The sequence below is a fragment of the Rousettus aegyptiacus genome, unplaced genomic scaffold (assembly GCF_014176215.1).
Source record: "Rousettus aegyptiacus isolate mRouAeg1 unplaced genomic scaffold, mRouAeg1.p scaffold_m13_p_2, whole genome shotgun sequence".
NCBI classification, from domain to species: Eukaryota; Metazoa; Chordata; class Mammalia; order Chiroptera; family Pteropodidae; genus Rousettus; species Rousettus aegyptiacus.
In genome coordinates, this window is record NW_023416295.1 from 135,042,903 (window position 1) to 135,060,083 (window position 17,181).

The window sequence follows — 17,181 nt, forward strand, 5'->3', positions numbered from 1 at the left end:
GTTCCTAAACTCATGAAAAGTCCTTTCAACACCAATCAATAGAGCAGTGAAAAAAAAAAAAAAAAAAAGAATTTATCTCTTCATTCTGGTTTTCTACCTTTAAATGGGATAAATTCAATTTTGACATTTACTCATTTCTCCATATCTCTTTTAATCCATATTGTTTATTTTCCTAAATTTTCATATGAATTAAAGTTTAAATTCTGCCTATTTCCATACTAACAGAAGAAAAAGCCTGACTAGTATGAGTATTTATAAAGAGTTATGCAAATCTAGACTATCTAATTCTTTCTTAAATGAAAATCAGTGCTGCATGAATCCACAGTTGCATATCCCTTGCATTCAGTGGTCAAGTGCCCCTAGACGGTGTCCGTTCAACTTGCCTTCTGCCTCTTTGGTAGATGATGATGGTGGTGATGGTGATGGTGGTGGTGGTGGTGATGATGATGATAACAAAAACCTGAGTCTTTAATATATTTCAGTATTTTACAGGCATTACTCCTTACAACAATAATTTGAACCTGATAACTCCATTCTATGCAAGAGTAAACTAAAGCTTAGCAAAGTCAAGTTATTTCCCTAAAGGCATTCCCTTATTTATTAGTTAATATGTAATGAGCCCTACTATATTAGTGTTTGAACAACTTAGTCACCTTTTGGTTGTAACTGGGAATCTAGTCCCTAATCCAAGCTATCCGATCTGTTTATATTTAGGAATGGATAAATATATAAATATATTCGTATATATTCATATCCAAGAGTACTGTTTTTATACCTATACTGACTAATAAAGTAATTTTCCTTATGTTAAAAAAATCTAATAGGAAAAGTTTGGGTAAATTTGCCTCTCAATCACTTTAATCCCTTATTTTCATATTTTCATTTGTTATTTGTTTCTCCTGCTTCCTTTCCTTCCCCTCCTCCCCTCACCCTTCTGTCTTTCTTTTCATTAATTCAGCTGTATCCTGCCTTCTTCCCCAAAAGATTTACAGCATAGCTATCTGTGTCATAAAAGTAGATAGTAAATAACCTTGCTCTTGCTTTTAATAATTTGTTCTCATCAGTTACATGTAAACAATCCATGCTCTCTAGACCAGTCATCACAGAATTATACACTGTAAGGTTGAGGAGTGCTCCCTTCCACATCTGCCTGGCCAGCAATAATAATTTTATCCTATTTACTCTTCAAGTCACCTTATTTTTATTTGATTTCATTTTCCATCAAAGGCATTTCTGTTGCTCAGCATATATTGTGGGTAGATGTATCAATTGACTGCATTGTCTTTTCTGTAACCCCTTTAAATTCAGTGTATCAGACCAATCGTATTCATCTCCTTATAGCAGCACTTAGCAATATTATGCATTGGTTCACAAAGAACAAATGTCAACAGTTCATTGTGTATTCTGATCCCATTTTGGTACGCTAGTCTTCTGAAAAGGGCTTCCTGTCCTCACGTGAACAGTTTTAGTCAGACTAAGTCACCTTATAGTTGTTGTTCGAGCGCAGTCTTTGCTTTTTTTTCTGTTAAGAAGACAGGGTTTGTCAGTCTGACATGAGTAAAAACATTCAGCATCACACTGGACCCACTGAACGGTAGTCTGATAATTAATGTCCTTCCTCTATTTGTAATTTTTTATTAGATGCCAGACCTCCTTGATGTAATTCACTGTCTGGAACTTAAAATAAGAAGACTCTGTTGTTGTTTTTTTTAACACATCATTGTGCTTTAGTAATATTTTTGCAGTTTGAGTATAATATATATGAAGACTATATATATGTGAATCTCGAGAAAGGAACTTGTAAATATTATTTTGATCATTTGAGGGCATTTTTATTCTTGAGCATTATTCCCTTCCAACATTTCACACTATTCACATTTCAGAGTTGTTGTTCATATAAATGCAGACTTATCTCCCAAAGTCCTAATAGCTTTTTAGAATTGAATATCAGCCACTCCTAAACATTGTGCTTCTGCCTTATGCTTGTATTCCTCATGTAGCTGACTTATATGATACTTTTACTTCATTTTACCACCAAAGTACATATATAATCCATGTCTATGTCTTTTCAGTAGGAAGATTTCAAGGAGAATTCTTTGGATCCTCAGAGTAACCCTATGAAGGAAGCAGTACTGTTATCTTCATTTGATGATGATAAAGAAAATGAGGCTGAAAATTGGCAGTTACAAATCAGAATGAAAATGTAAAGTACAGAATAAGCAATATAGTCAATAATACTATAATAATTATGTATGGTTCCAGGTGGGTACTAGACTTATTGGGGGGATCACTTCCTAAGTTATATAAATGCCTAACCATTACGCTGTACACCTGAAACTAAAATAATGTTAAATGTCGACTATAATAAATGTTTTTAATTTAAAAAATTAAAAATGAGGTTCAGAGAGGTACCCCTAGATCATCTAAATGGTAAAGCCATGATTTGAAGATGGAGTCCACCCCCTTAATTATAATGTGCTTTAGAGTTCACCAATTTATTTTATACCTTTTCTGTCACTTCTGTATTATAGTGAGGTCAATAAAAAGAATTATAACTAGCATCATCATTATTTTATAGCTCTGAAACTGAACCTCAGAGAAGCTAAGTGAGTTGTCCAAGGTCATACAGTAATAAATAGCCAAGAGTCAAACCCAAGGCCTATAACTTTAACTTCTTTGCTACTTCATTATATCATGCTTTGTTTAAGGTTCATATAAAAAGAGCATCCAAATTACTATTTCACACCATGAAGGAACAACAGTTATTAACACATCATTTACATAGATTCATGTTCTTCATGCCCAGCCAGAAGCAAAGCTATTTGACTTATTATTTTTTAAAAGTATACTCATAAGTTTATATCAGACATATGTGGTAAGTTTGAAAATTTGGCAGTTGATCAAGGAAGAGGCAGGACCAAGAGAAGCAGTAACACACAGCGAGCTTTAGTGGGTGGCACCTATAGTTGAATAGAGGGGAAGTTCCTCCCAATGACAGACCTTCCAGACATGGTGGCCACCATCACTCAGAAGGAGAATAGGGTAAGAGATTTCCCGGGGAAGGCAGAGAAACTGGGAAGGGGTCTTATATGTCTCAGTGATGCCTCTCAGAAGCAAGGCACAGTGGTCTGGATCAGACAGCTCCAAGGGCAGGAGGGTTTGGGGTCATTCATAGCTAGAGGCTGTCTCATCTATGGTTACATCTTATCTAGAGGTTGGGTGCAGTTTCACAGAGTATATAAAGTAGGCAGGCTCTAAATGGCTAAAAATATGCTAATTTGGGCTATATTTAAATCAACTGCATGTGTAAAAAATTTGAATTTGCTCCCAGCTAATGACCTTAGACTGCTAGGAAGAAGTGAACAAAGGAGTCATGTTAGGCTAATACACAGAGGCCATCATTGGCCTATTTACATAACAATATACAAATCTCCAATCTAGAGACAGTATGTCAGTTAATCTGTGCAGTGGAAAAGAATGATAGTTAAATAATCAGTTTTCCTCCTGTCTATATTTTTAACAAGCTGATAAGTTCTGCCTTGATTTCAGACTACAAGTAGAAAGAAATAAATGTCTAGATTTTGCAAGCCTAGTTTCTATCACCAAACTCAGCTAGCATTAGAAATCAGGGCATTTGTTAATTGTGTAACAAACTAATGTGTAAACTGAAGGACAATTTTGGATTTTGTCATTTTTATGTATTGTATACTCCATTCTGTTTTAAGCATTCTCTCAGTGGAGTGGAGACTGTGGGTTGAGTTCTCGCTGCTAGCTGATTTTGGCAAACTGTCAACTCCTTAAAATATCCACAAAATATCCTCACTATTGAGAACTCAGGGATGTTTCTAAAAACTGAAGTTTAAATGAAAACTCCCCAATCCAAGGTTTATTATTATTTCTTTTGGTGGATAGCTATTTAATTTTCCTTTTAAATTAAATTTATTGGGGTAACATTGGTTAATAAAATTATATAGGTTTTGGAGGGGCAACCAAAATGGCGTAGATGATGGAGGCTCTGTTCATCCCTCTGGAGACCAAATCGAAGTTGTGACGGAAGCAAGGAGCAAGCAGCAAGGAAAAATGGCCTGGGATCTTGACGAACAAGCCGTACAACTAGGAAGAAATCCAAGAAAGCACCTTGCAACGGCAGAAGGCAGGACGGGGGTGGGGCGAGGACGCGGGGCTGCCTGGTCTCCAGTGGCTGAGTGAGACCAAGGCTGGGGCAGCAGCAGAAGCCTCTTAAAGGGGCCAAGTCCGTGAGCGGATTTTCACAGTGATGGACCTGCTCACTCTGAGTACCAGTGCCAATTGGGCTGCGCACAGGGGCACCAGGGACTTACAAGGAGACATTGTCAGAGTGAGGGCCGAGGGAGGCTCAGTCTATACAGAAGTGCCAGTGGTATCTATTGTTCCCTGTTGAGCCCTCCCCGAGCTCAGGGTGCAGACATAGCACTGCCATTGCCCTGAGGTCATCAGACTGGATAACAGAGGTTGCTCCACCCAGAAGATTCCCTGAAACCCTGCCTACCCCAACTCGCGGCCCCACCCAAGCCACATCCAGATTTATCCTCTGCAAGTCAGATGCTCTTTGCTGAGCAGTGCCTAGATTCACACTGGAGGCAGCTGGCCTCGGTTTCTGGCATAGCCTTTTGATGCAACTATAAGCACAGCATCTGTGGATTGCTTGCTGAATCTTAACAGGTAGCCCTGGAGGAGCAGAGGCTTGAGCTAAAATTGGCCTATAGCTGAGCCCTTCTCAAGACTGTGCCCCTGGACACCTACTTCACAAATCCACACTAATAAGACCGAGAGATGTAGGAGCTTTGCTTAGTACAAAGAAACAGACACAGAAAGGCAGCCAAAATGGGAAGACAAAGAAACAGAAATCATATGAGAGAACAGAACAGAGAGAGATTCAGATATAATGGAGTCACGTAATCTAAGAGATGCAGAGTTCAAAACACTGGTTATAAAGATGCTAAATGAACTTTTGGTTAAATTTAGTGAGAACTTCAACAAAAAGATAAAAAAAAACATAAAAATGGAAATGAAAATATAAAAGGGAACCAGTCTGAAATGAAGAACACATCTGAGATGAGAAGTACATTAAATGGAATAAACAAAGGAATAAACAGAGTGAATAAAGAAAAGGATCAAATGCTCTATCTAGAGGATGGGAAAGCCAAGGACACTCAATCGCAATGGCAAGAGGTAAGATATCAAGACTATAAAAATAATTTAAGGAGCATATGGGGCACCATTAAGGGTCTAAATATCCGTCTGATTGGAGTAACTGAAGAAAATCAAGATGTTAAACAGCTGTTTGAAGAAATAATGAAGGAAAACTTCCCTAACTTGGTAAAGGAAATAGACATAAAGCCCCAGGAAGCTCAGAAAATTCCAAAAATCAGGATTCAAAGAGGCCCACACCAAGACACATCATAATTAAAGTGCCAAAGGTTAAAAACAAAGAAAGAATATCAAAAGCAGCAAGAGAAAAACAGATAGCTACTTATAAGGGAACATGACTGGCAGCTGATTTCTCAAAAGAAACTATGCAGGACAGAAGGGCTTTAAAAAGAATATTCAACAGAATGAAGACCCAGGATCTACAACAAAGAATAATTTATCCAGCAAAGCTATCATTGAGAGTCAAAGGATAGATAAAGAGTTTTCCAGACAAAAATAAGCTGAAGGAATTTATCACCACCAAGCCAGTATTACAGGAAATGTTGGAGGGACTTCTTTAAGAAGGAAAAGACATGTATCAAAAACAGGAATAAAGAATGGTAATAACTATATTTTTACCAATAAGTACCTCAAATGGAAGAGAATTAAGTGCTCCAACTAAAAGGGTGGATGAATAGAAAGGAAAACAAGACCCCTACATGTTGTCTATAAAAGACTCACTTTAAATTAAAAGACACAGACTAAAAGGAAGGAGATGGAAAAACATATTGCTTTGATGGACCTAGAAGGTATTTAAATCAGACAGAGAAAGATAAACACAATATGATTTCACTTACATACGGAATCTAAAGAATAAAAAGAATAAACTAATCAAAAACAGACTCACAAATATAGTGGACAATTTGGTGATGGACAGAGGGGAGGAGAGTTTGGGGGGCTGGGAGAATGGGGTGAAGGGTTAAAGAAGTACAAATTTGTAGCTGATGGATGGACATGGGGATGGGGAGCACGGCATAGAGAATGCAGTAAGAATGAATACATTGACCAGGTGGAGGGTCAGAGGAGGGAGGAAGCAATTGGAGGGGGGACCATTTTACGAACTATATAGATGTCTAACCAATGTACTGTATACTTGAAACTAATTTTAAAAAATTACATAGGTTTCAAGTGTAATTCAATAATACATAATCTCTATATTGCATTGTGCATTCACCACCCAAAGTCAAATCAAATCAGCATTCATAGCTTTGGCATATGCCCAGAGCTTTAAGCATATTTGTTTAAATATTCACATAGGGTTGAAAGGTATAAATGATAATGTTAGGATAATTCCTTCAATTTACAGATGGAAGTAAATGATGCCCCAACATCACAAAACTAAATGAGAGCCAAGACAGAGTAAAAGTCAGGAGTCTTGAGTTCTATGCCATGTTACTACCTTATAAATCCTTCACAGTTGGTCTTTGACCGTGAGAAGAATATATTTAAGGTGAATAGTATGAGGCATAACGTCCACGTGTACTTTTAGAATGTTGATACTTGTCAGATTAGTCTCTATGTAACATAGAAGTGAGTGAACAGTGATTCACCAATCATGACATCTGAACACTGTTAACACAAAACCTTACCATTTTCATTGTAAGAGTTAAACTGTTTCTCTTATCAAAGATACCATGGACCTGGTCATTGGATTTGACCAAAAGACCTACAATTTTTTAAATCTCAGATTGTTTTTAATTCTTAATTTATTTTTAATATGCATAGTTAATAACTGAAAATTCCTAAGGAAATGCCTTTACTGATTACGACATTCCCCACACTACAGAGTAGTAGTAAAAGGAAGTTTCTATTTGCTGAGTATTATCACCAATCAGACTCTATCACAATGTGTCAACAGTCAGATCCTTCATTCTGTTCGAAGAAGCTCTTTTCCAGTGTTGGGGGTTATCATATAAGGAATGAGAAAAGTCAAAGTGGTTTAGGGGAATTCATTATTCATGTTCTTAGAGGCCTTATTAAAACACTTCCGAAACTTTACAGAGATATAATTCCATCTTTTGATAATTAGGAATGTCAAAGAAAGACTTTCCACACATGTATGCAGTATAAAAAGCATCACTGGGCTACTTTATAACCTATGCATATTTATGCTGATTGATGAACCTACCATTTTAAAGAAATGAAAATCAGTCAGAAATTATTTATACATAATACATAATAGATAGATAGATAGATAGATAGATAGAAAATATGTGATAAAAAATTGAAGTAATGACCACATCAAACTTAAACTTCTTTATCTAAATATCTTTATCCAGAAGAAGAAGGAAGAAGAATATGAAGAGGAGGAGGAGGAAGTGCAGAATAAAAAGACAGTGAAGAGAACCCTGAATCAGGTAGCAAAAGATCTGAGTCCAGGTCCTACCTCCAGTGCTTACTAACTGTCCAAATTTGAATGTGCCAGTACCTTCTTGGAGCCTCCGTTCCTCCCATTTTCCTTTCAGGGCTGCTGTAGGTGAGCATGCTTAGGAAATAAAGTGCCCTGTGTCCAGACATTCAGGGTAGTGTGACTGCTGTCCAGATTTGCCTGAGATGATCTTTGCCTCAGGTTTTTGCATGTTTTGCATTCCGAGGAAATGATGAGCCTGGTCACACCAGATGAGCTTGCCCCAGTTGTGTTCCAAAGATGGCTGCCCTGCTTCATAAAGCCCCACCCTAAACAACAGTCTTTCATACATGAACATAATTAAACAAGCAAAAAACTCCATACGCAATTTGGATACATAAATCAACTCCTTCATACATGAACATAATTAAACAAGCAAAAACTCCATAGGCAATTTGGATACATAAATCAACTTCTTCCCTGACCTCTGCCAAGAGCTGAAAACCACTGACTTCGATGAAGTCTACTTATGGTTAAGTGCAGCTGCAAGCGTGGAGAGCTAATTATCAAGAGTACTTTCCAGATAAAATAATTGATAAGATCCTAGGAGCTGTTGTTCAAGACACATTATAAGGTTTGAAGAATTCATAATAATAGCAAAAGTCTCCATTTATGTAACAACTAATAGAATAAAAAGTACAAAGGGTTAGTTTCATAATGTAACAAATGTACCATTTGTATTAAAATAATTTTTTCTAAATTACTGTGGCCATTTCTAATTAAAATTCTTTCAAATATATTTTATCTAATATATCCTATTCACCAAAAGCTTTAGAAGACTGTTGTTTGAATTTTTTACTGCATGATTGTAGTTCTTAAAAATTCAGTAGGTCTAAGATACAATTCTGACCTTTCCTTAAAGCATACATATCATTTTTAAATAATCTGAGAAAAAAAAACCCAAAGCTTAAGAAAGAAGAAAACTCTTTCTTGAATGAATGAAAGAGTCCTTTCTTTATTCGATCAGGAAAAATTCATTTTTTTACTTTTTATAACCATTTCAGAAGTCTAGCTGATTTATTTGCTAGGGTTAGTGCAGTTTCACACATTTTTATATTACTTGTCTAAATTCAAGACAAAGGCAGAAAAATGTTGAGTCTGGGCACAGGTGCATCCCACAGCATGAAATGAACCCCAGTCGAGTGACCTAGTCACCACAAGCAGCCAGCACACACCAAACTGGGAACAATTAATCCATGATCCACCGACTAGATGGTCTAATTAAATAACGGTGGTTAATTACTAATTAGTATGTGACTTATGTAGATAGAAACACTTAGACTTGTCAGATGTGAAAAAGAACACTAAAAAAAAAATCAAAGTTCTGTCATTTCAATGATCTATTTAAAAATGATGCATCAGAGATTTTTTTTTGTCATGATTTGTCTAGCCAAAACACATATTGAAGAACTTGTTTTATCTTTCTAATACTGATGTCCTCACTCTATTTAAATTATAATGTTTCTTTTGATGCATGAAAGGCTATAAATCCTAAAATAATATATTATTTCGAAGTGTGTAAATGAATGGTATAGTTACTATTATCCATTTAAATCCCAATATATTTGAAATATATCTGTTACTAATCAGCTGGAGACATTTAATTATCACTTCTTACATGTTTATTTTCTGCATACTAGAAAGCTCTGGTTACAACCAAAAAACCCCTCTATTTAGCCAATCCAGTGATAAACATTCAGAATGTGCAAATCTACTCTCCATGTGATTCACTGTCCTTTGGGGGCTAAGAGGAAGCCAGTGGGATCCAAGATATGCATTTGGAAATTATATAAGATTTGCTTCCACAACTGTGAGATTTGGGAGTTTTTTTTTTTTTTTTTTTTTTTTTTTTGGCATCCAAAGGGAAAAATACCATCTGTCTTCTCATTAAAAAAGAAGAAAAAGAAAAGCTTGACATGGCGTTGATGCCAACCTTTACTTTCAATTATTTATCATCTAAAAAAAAATACACACAGATTAGAGGTTTCATGAATAATGCTTTCTCCTATTATGAAAAGTGTAGGTGAAAAGAAAATATTACACATGGGCAGATGAAATTAATGCCCATCTTTACTAAACATTATTTTTTATAACTTTGCTAAACAATCTAACTAAATACCTTTCCTGTTTGCTTGATGATAGTGACACGTTTGCTGCCTTGAAACAAGAACCCACGAACAAAAGATAAACTCTAAAATCACAATGCATTTGCCTGAAAGAAGGCTTAAAGATGGAGGACCTATTGCATAATTTATCAACGTGTGGCCCAAATAACATCAGAATCACCAAGGATGCCTGTGTAAAATGCACTTCCCTGGGTCTCACTCCACACATTAGAATCTGCATTTTTGACAAGCCCTCTCAAGTGATATTGATACAGCCTAAATTATGAAGGCAATTTGTGGTGGTCTCCCTCCAGAGAAAAAGATGATGGCTGACATTCCTCTGATCCACTCGCCTTCACACATTTTGCTCCTCGTTCATCTCTACCATCATCCCCATTAGCTCTGAGGAGAAGAAAGAAAACTGATTTCAGCTCTGGCTAAAGAGGAAAGGGAAGAAGCATGGTAAGAAATTAGGGTAAGAAATTAACTGTCAAATCATGTTTTGTTTTCTATTTAGTTTTAAATACTCAGTGATTGAAATGTAGACTAAGGTAATGAAAGCCCTAGAGGGAACAAAAAATTGGATATCCTAAAAACGGTCATTAAGCTGAAGAGGGAAGAGGAAAAGGGGGACCACTTCTACCGCAGGGACAGAGAAAAAGAGGGAGTTGTGCTGTAAGCAGGGAGGGTCCTACTCCCACCTGGGAAGTCATCTTGGTAAATCCCAATAATAGACCTGGGGGAGACTGATGCTATAAGGAATTACCCTCAATAGTTTGAGACCAAGAGAAAATTATTTCACCCAGTGACTGGGGCTGGCTGGACATTTGACTACCTTCTAAGATACAGGAACTGAAGCAAGAAATACCACCGAACAGCGGTAGTGGAGAAGCAGAGGTGACCAGATGTAGTGGTCATCAGAAAGCCAAGTAGCCAAATGGGCTCTAGAAGGAGAGGAATCCAGCCTACAAAACAACAGAAGGGATTTGGGACGAGGGGCTGGTGCTTTCAATCTAGTTATTGTGGGGGGACCCACAGGTTAAGGGTTCATTAATATTTTGTTTCATTGCTGTTTTTGAATGAATGGAGATTGTAACTTGTAGTAGGTATTTCCAAGCCTAGCAGGCATCTGTATTTAAACCTGTTCCACCCCTAACCTGCAAAAAAAAAAAAAAAAACAAACCCTCTCCAGATTTTTTAAAACCCCATTATATCTAAATAAGTTGTAATTTTATTGGGGTTGTGTGTGTGTGTGTTGTTGTTGTTGTTGTTGTTGTTATTGTTTACTTTTGTAAAGCAAATAGACCTCCGTTATAATGCATATTTAATAGAATATTAGAGGTTAACTGAGGAACACACCACTACTTATTTTATTGTTTCTATGATGAAAATTCATTCTTAGTTCCAAAGAAGTAATTTAAAAACAAAATTTTGAATCAGTACATATGAGTACTTGGAGACTTCTTGTACAACTAAATTCAGGCAAGTTAGAGCTCCTACATGGATATCTTTGGTACAAATGTTTAGCCACAGTGCCCTCTCATGGTTTCAACACACAGAGACATAAAAAAAAAGAAATCCACTGAAAAAAGCTTTTCCATATTATGAGATGAAAGTATGTATTTAAGTCTCAGAACTATACAATCCAATAATTTTATACCTAGGATATAATAGAAAATATCATTTGAATTTATTATATAGTCAAACTTCAATCACTGTTCACTTGGTCATAACACAAAAGAAATATGTTCTTTGAGGAATCAATTAATCGAGGCCTTCCTTGGTTTGGTTATTTTTTAAAGATATCATCATGGATACAATAATGAGTGATTTAAGACAGTCATTTTTTTTCTGAATTTTTAAATGTTTTTTGAAATACAGTTTCCCCTTTTTAGATTATGCACTCTTCCTGGACAGGTCTCATAGCTAGTAACAGTAATAAAAGCTAGATGGAAAGTCGTTTTTTCTTGTTTGTTTTTTTCATGGTAACTGCATCATTTGTATCTGAAATCTCAAATCTCTAATTTATACATTATTACTGAAGTCACCCAATTTTTTTTTTAACTGCGTTTCTAAGGTTTTTCAGAAGCCTCTCAACAAATAAAACCTCCAAAGTGAAGTTAATAATAGGAATTATGGCACCCTTTTTGCTGTTCTCAGGCTGGATGCAAGGTAATTTACCTTAAGCTTAATTAAATTATATTATTTATCACAGTATTTCACAGAACATAGGGGGAAAATACAATAAGACAAATAGAGTTTCTAAAGAAAGATCAGAATAAGGAGAACAAAGAAAGTGAGGAAAGAAAAAAGGGCCAACATAAAAGCACAACATTAAAGAAAAAAAATAGTAGTAACCAAGAAATGGAAATACAAGTGTCTATTTTCCTTGTTATATCTAAGGGATTAACCATAAAGTACAGAAGGGTACACAACCCATGGAATTGGGCAGTGTAACATAGCTTTTGATTATACACAGAGCTACTTATACTTACAAGCTAATAAAAGGTTGTTAAGTTAGCTATAATATAGTATAGTTTTTTCAAAGTGCTGTCCTAGAAACAGCAGTACCAACATCACCTGGAAATCTGTTAGAAGTTCTAAGTCCCAATTCCAGACCTTCTGAATCAGAATATCTGGATCTTTACTAGTCCTCCAGGTGATCCTGATGCACACTAAAGTTTGAGACCCACTGTTACAGCAGCTCAAACATTGACCTTACTTGGAGGCAGAAAACCTGAATTTAAATTCTGTGAGGATTCTGAGCATCCTGATCTTAGATATCTGTTTCCTTGTCTTTGAAAAGACCATAATACCTACCTGACTCAGGTAGTGAGCTCCTGGCTATCAGATGACCCTAGTTCAATCTCAGCAATTAACTTGTTCTGAGCTCTTAATGCCAGTTGCTTCAACTACAAAATATGGAGGGTTGTCTGAATAGCTCTCAACTTTCTGCTGACATCTGCACACCAGAAGAAAACAATATACTCCCATTAGTATCAGAGGTTCACTAACAGCGGTCCCCAACCATTTTGGCACCAGGGACTGGTGCTCCTATGAGAATCTAATGCCTGATGATCTGAGCTGGAGTTGAGGCAGTGATGCTAACACTGGGGAGAGGCTGAAAATACAAAGGAAGCTTTGTTTGCCCACCTCTCGCCTCCTGCTGTGTGGCCTATGGGTTTGGGACCCCTGCACTAGGACATTACATGAGGCTGCAGGTGAGAGTTAAAGGTACATTGTCTATTTGAAAAATTCCCATAGAAACTCTAATATATCCTAGAGCCCAAGAGGGACTAGAAGCCCTAGACAGAGCAATTGGTCAAGAGAAAGAAATAAAAGCTGTTCAAATTAGGAATGAATAAGCTAAATTGTCACTTTTTGCACATGACATGATTCTTTATAGAGAAAACCCTAAAGACTCCACCAAAAAACTATTGGAAACAATAAACAAATACAGTAAAGTTTCAAGATACAATATCAACGTACAAAAATCCATTGCATTTCTATATGCTAACAATAAAATTTCAGAAAAAAGAAATTAAAAACAATTCCCTTTGCAATTGAAAAGAAATTAAAATACCTAGAAATTAAAATACTTAGGAATAAACTTAACAAAGGATGTGAAGGACCTAAACACTGAAAACTACAAGATGTTATTAAAATAAATTGAAGAAGACACAAAGAAATGGAAAGATATTCTATGTTCATGGACTGGAAGAATCAACATAATTAAAATAGCCAAAATACCAAACGCAATATACAGATTTAATGCAATCCCCATCAAAATCCCATTGGCATTTTTTTCAAGAAATAGAACTAAAAATCACTATCAGGTTTATATGGAATCACTGAAGACCCCAACTAGCCAAAACGATCCTGAGGAAAAAAGAACAAAGCCAGAGGTATCACACTTTCTGACTTCATATATACTACCAAGTGACAATAATCAGAACACCATAGTATTGTGAGAAAAACAGATACAAAAAGTAAGGAAGAGAATTGAGAACCCAGAAATAAACTCACATAAATATGACCAAATAATTTTCAATAAAAGAGCCAAAAACATACAATGGAGAAAGAAAGCCTTTTCCATAAATGATGCTGGGAAAATTGGAAAGCCACCTGCAAAAGAATGAAATTGGACTGCTATTTGTCACCCTACACAAAAATTAACTCGAAGTGGATCAAAGACCTAAATATAAGACATGAAAAAACAAAAAGCATAGAAGAAAACAAAGGTACTATTCTTATGGACCTTAGTCTTAGAGAAGATTTTATGAATTTGACCTCAAAATAAATGAATGGGATTATATGAAACTAAAAAGCTTCTACACAGCAAAAGAAATCATCAACAAATCAAAAAGGCAAACTACCAAATTAGAGGAGATATTTATATACATCTTCGATAAGGAGTTAATATCCAAATTATATAAAGAACTCATGCAACTCAACAACAACAACAGCAAAACAATCCAATTAATAAATGAGCAGAGGACTTGAACAGATACTTCTCCCAAGAAGACATACAAATAGCCAGCAGGTATATGAAAAGATGCTCAACTTCACTCGCTATTAGGGAAATGTAAATCAAAATCACAACGAGATAGCACCTCACTCCTCTCTGAAGGGCTATTATCAACAAGACAAGTAATAACAAGTGTTGGAGAGGTTGTGAGGGAAAAGGAACCCTCATATATGGCCAATAGGAGTGCAAATTGGTACAGGCACTACGGAAAACAGTATGGAGGTTCCTCAAAAAGTTAAAACTAGAATTACCATGTGACCCAGCAATCCCTCTTCTGGGTATCAACCCCCCCAAATTTGAAAATTTGAAAACATTTATCCATAAAGATAGTTGTACCCATATGTTTGTTATAGCATTATTCACGGTGTCCAAGACATGGAAACAACCAAAATGTCCTTCAATACATGATTGGATAAAGAAGATATGGTGCTCGTGTGTGCATATATATGGAATATTACTCAACCATAAGAAAAGATAAACTACTGCCATTTGCGACAACATGAATGGATCTCGAGATTATCATGCTAAGCAAAATAAACCAGACAGAAAACATCAAGAAACATATGATTTCACTCATGTGGGACATAAAACCAAAAGCAACAAATAAACAAGCAAGACGAACGAACAAAAAAAACTCATAGACACAGACAACAGTTTAGTGGTTACCAAAGGGAAAGGGGGGTGGGGAGGTGGTAGAACAGGGTAAAGGGGATTACATATGTGGTGATGGAAGATTTGACTTTGGGTGGTGAACATACAATGCAACATACAGATGATGTATTACAGAGCTGTACACTTAAAACCTATATAATTTTATTAACCAATGTCTCCCCAATAAATTTAATAATCTTTTTTAAAAAGATGGGCTGTAATGTCACTGTCATTTTTCAACATCACCACTGTGGGTAGAACCTTCTAGCCATGGTCTCTGGTTTATCTAGTCTCTGAGCCAACTGATCAGTAGTCAATGTGCCAATGCTATTACTACGACCATCACCAAACCATCTCCAAGGTCACCACTTCTGCTCTTACCACTACTCACTACTACTACTTACTACTCTTATTGTTACTATTGTTTGCCTGAGTGTTCGTTATGTAATGAGCACTGTGCTAAGTATAGTGGTTATAATATTTCGGTCTATAAAGCCAAGTGTGCAAAAAATATCACTTTATTTTCTCTGTAATAGAAATTTCCACCTCTAGCTGGCCAGCAGAAACTTTGTGTTAGTCATGATAAACTCAGTTTTTTAGTGGCCCGGGTTGATAGTCTTCTGTCCATCTTGCTCATCTTCTCGACCTCTCCTTTTTCTCATCTCAACCCCTGGATCTTCTGGTCTTGATATGAACATTCTGAGAGAACATGTCCATAATACCACTCTCAGTAGCAAAGGGGAAACAGAATCTGTTATTCTCTACACCACAGAGTCCTTACTGCAAAGTTATAGGTTTCCTTGGCCTATCAACCTGCGGTCATTTCTGCTCTATTGCTCCTATGCAGTGGGGATGGAGGAGCTTCTGAATATGGTTTCGCACAATGAGCAAGACTTTCCTTCTCCAAGGTCCCCAAGTGCACCTGAAGGGACTAATATTCTCCTGTGCAATTCCGCTGCAAAGCTTATTGGCTTTAACACTCATTCTCGGGGACTGTCATCAGTAGGTGTCTTACTTCCAGTGATAGTTAATTGTATGGGTCAACCTGGCCAAGTTATAGTACCTATTCATTCAAACACCAATCTAAGTATTGTTGTAAAGGTATTTTGTAGCTGTGGTTAACATCTACAATCAGTTGACCTTAAATAAAGGACATTGGTCTCAATAATGTGTGTGAGCCTGATCTCATGCATCAAAAAGCCTTAAAAGCAAAATTGAGGTTTCCCTGAAAAAGAATAAATTCTACTTTATGACAGCAGCAACAGCTCCTGCCCAAGAGTTTCCAGCCTGCCAGCCAATTCTACAGATTTCAAACTTGCCAGTCCCCACAATCACGTAAGCCAATTCCATGATTGGTTTTACACACACACACACACACACACACACACACACACACACATGCATACACACATGTATATGTATATATGTATGTACGTATGTACATATACACACACGCATGCACGTGGACACACACATACATTTTTACATATTTTTTATATTTACACATTTTTCCCATCCCCGCTGATCCTGGTTCTGTGAAGAAATCTGATATATTTCCACTGCTACTCTCCTTCCTTCTTCAAGCCAAAGAATTTTTATCTTAATATTTCAAAATAGTATCCCATGACATATAAATCGTTAACTGATTCAGTCCCACTTATCACTCTATAAGATAAATATCATTATCCTCATTTTGCAGAGACAAAAATGCAGGGTCAGAGAGTGGGAACAGTTTGCTAAAGGTCCTTCGGCAAGCAAGTAGTTAAGCAGATATTGGCTAATCTCCAAATAACTGGCCTTGCCCATTAGCCGATACACTCTGAAATTAGTCTTTCTAATGGCAGGTGCTTGGCATATGTGATAGTTAATTTTCTGTGTCAACTTGGCTGGATCATGGAGTGCCCAGATTAAACATTTCAGATATATCTGTGAGGTTGTTTCCAGCATCTGAATCAGTGGACTAAGTAAAGTCAATGTCTCTCTCCAAAATGGGTGGGCATCATCCCAACCTTTGAAGCCCTGAATAGAAAACAAAGGTGAAGAAAAGTAAAATTTGTTCTCCCTATCTGACTACTGAGCTGGCATATCAGTCTTCTTCTATCCTTGGACTGGAACTTGTGCGATCGGCTCTCTTGGATCTCAGGCCATTGGACTAGAACTGGAATTTACACCAGCTTTCCTGGGTCTCTAGCTTACAGAACTTCTCAGCATCATAATCACATGAGACAATTCCTTATAATAAATCTCATTTTATCTGTATA

The 17,181-nt window shown here is 36.5% G+C and overlaps 1 protein-coding gene across 4 annotated transcripts in view; it reads right to left on the bottom strand.

Annotated features, from left to right (window-relative positions):
* Positions 1-17,181, bottom strand: part of TMEM117 (transmembrane protein 117) — a 375,263-nt gene that overhangs the window by 250,438 nt on the left and 107,644 nt on the right. The gene's annotated exons all lie outside the window — the stretch shown is intronic.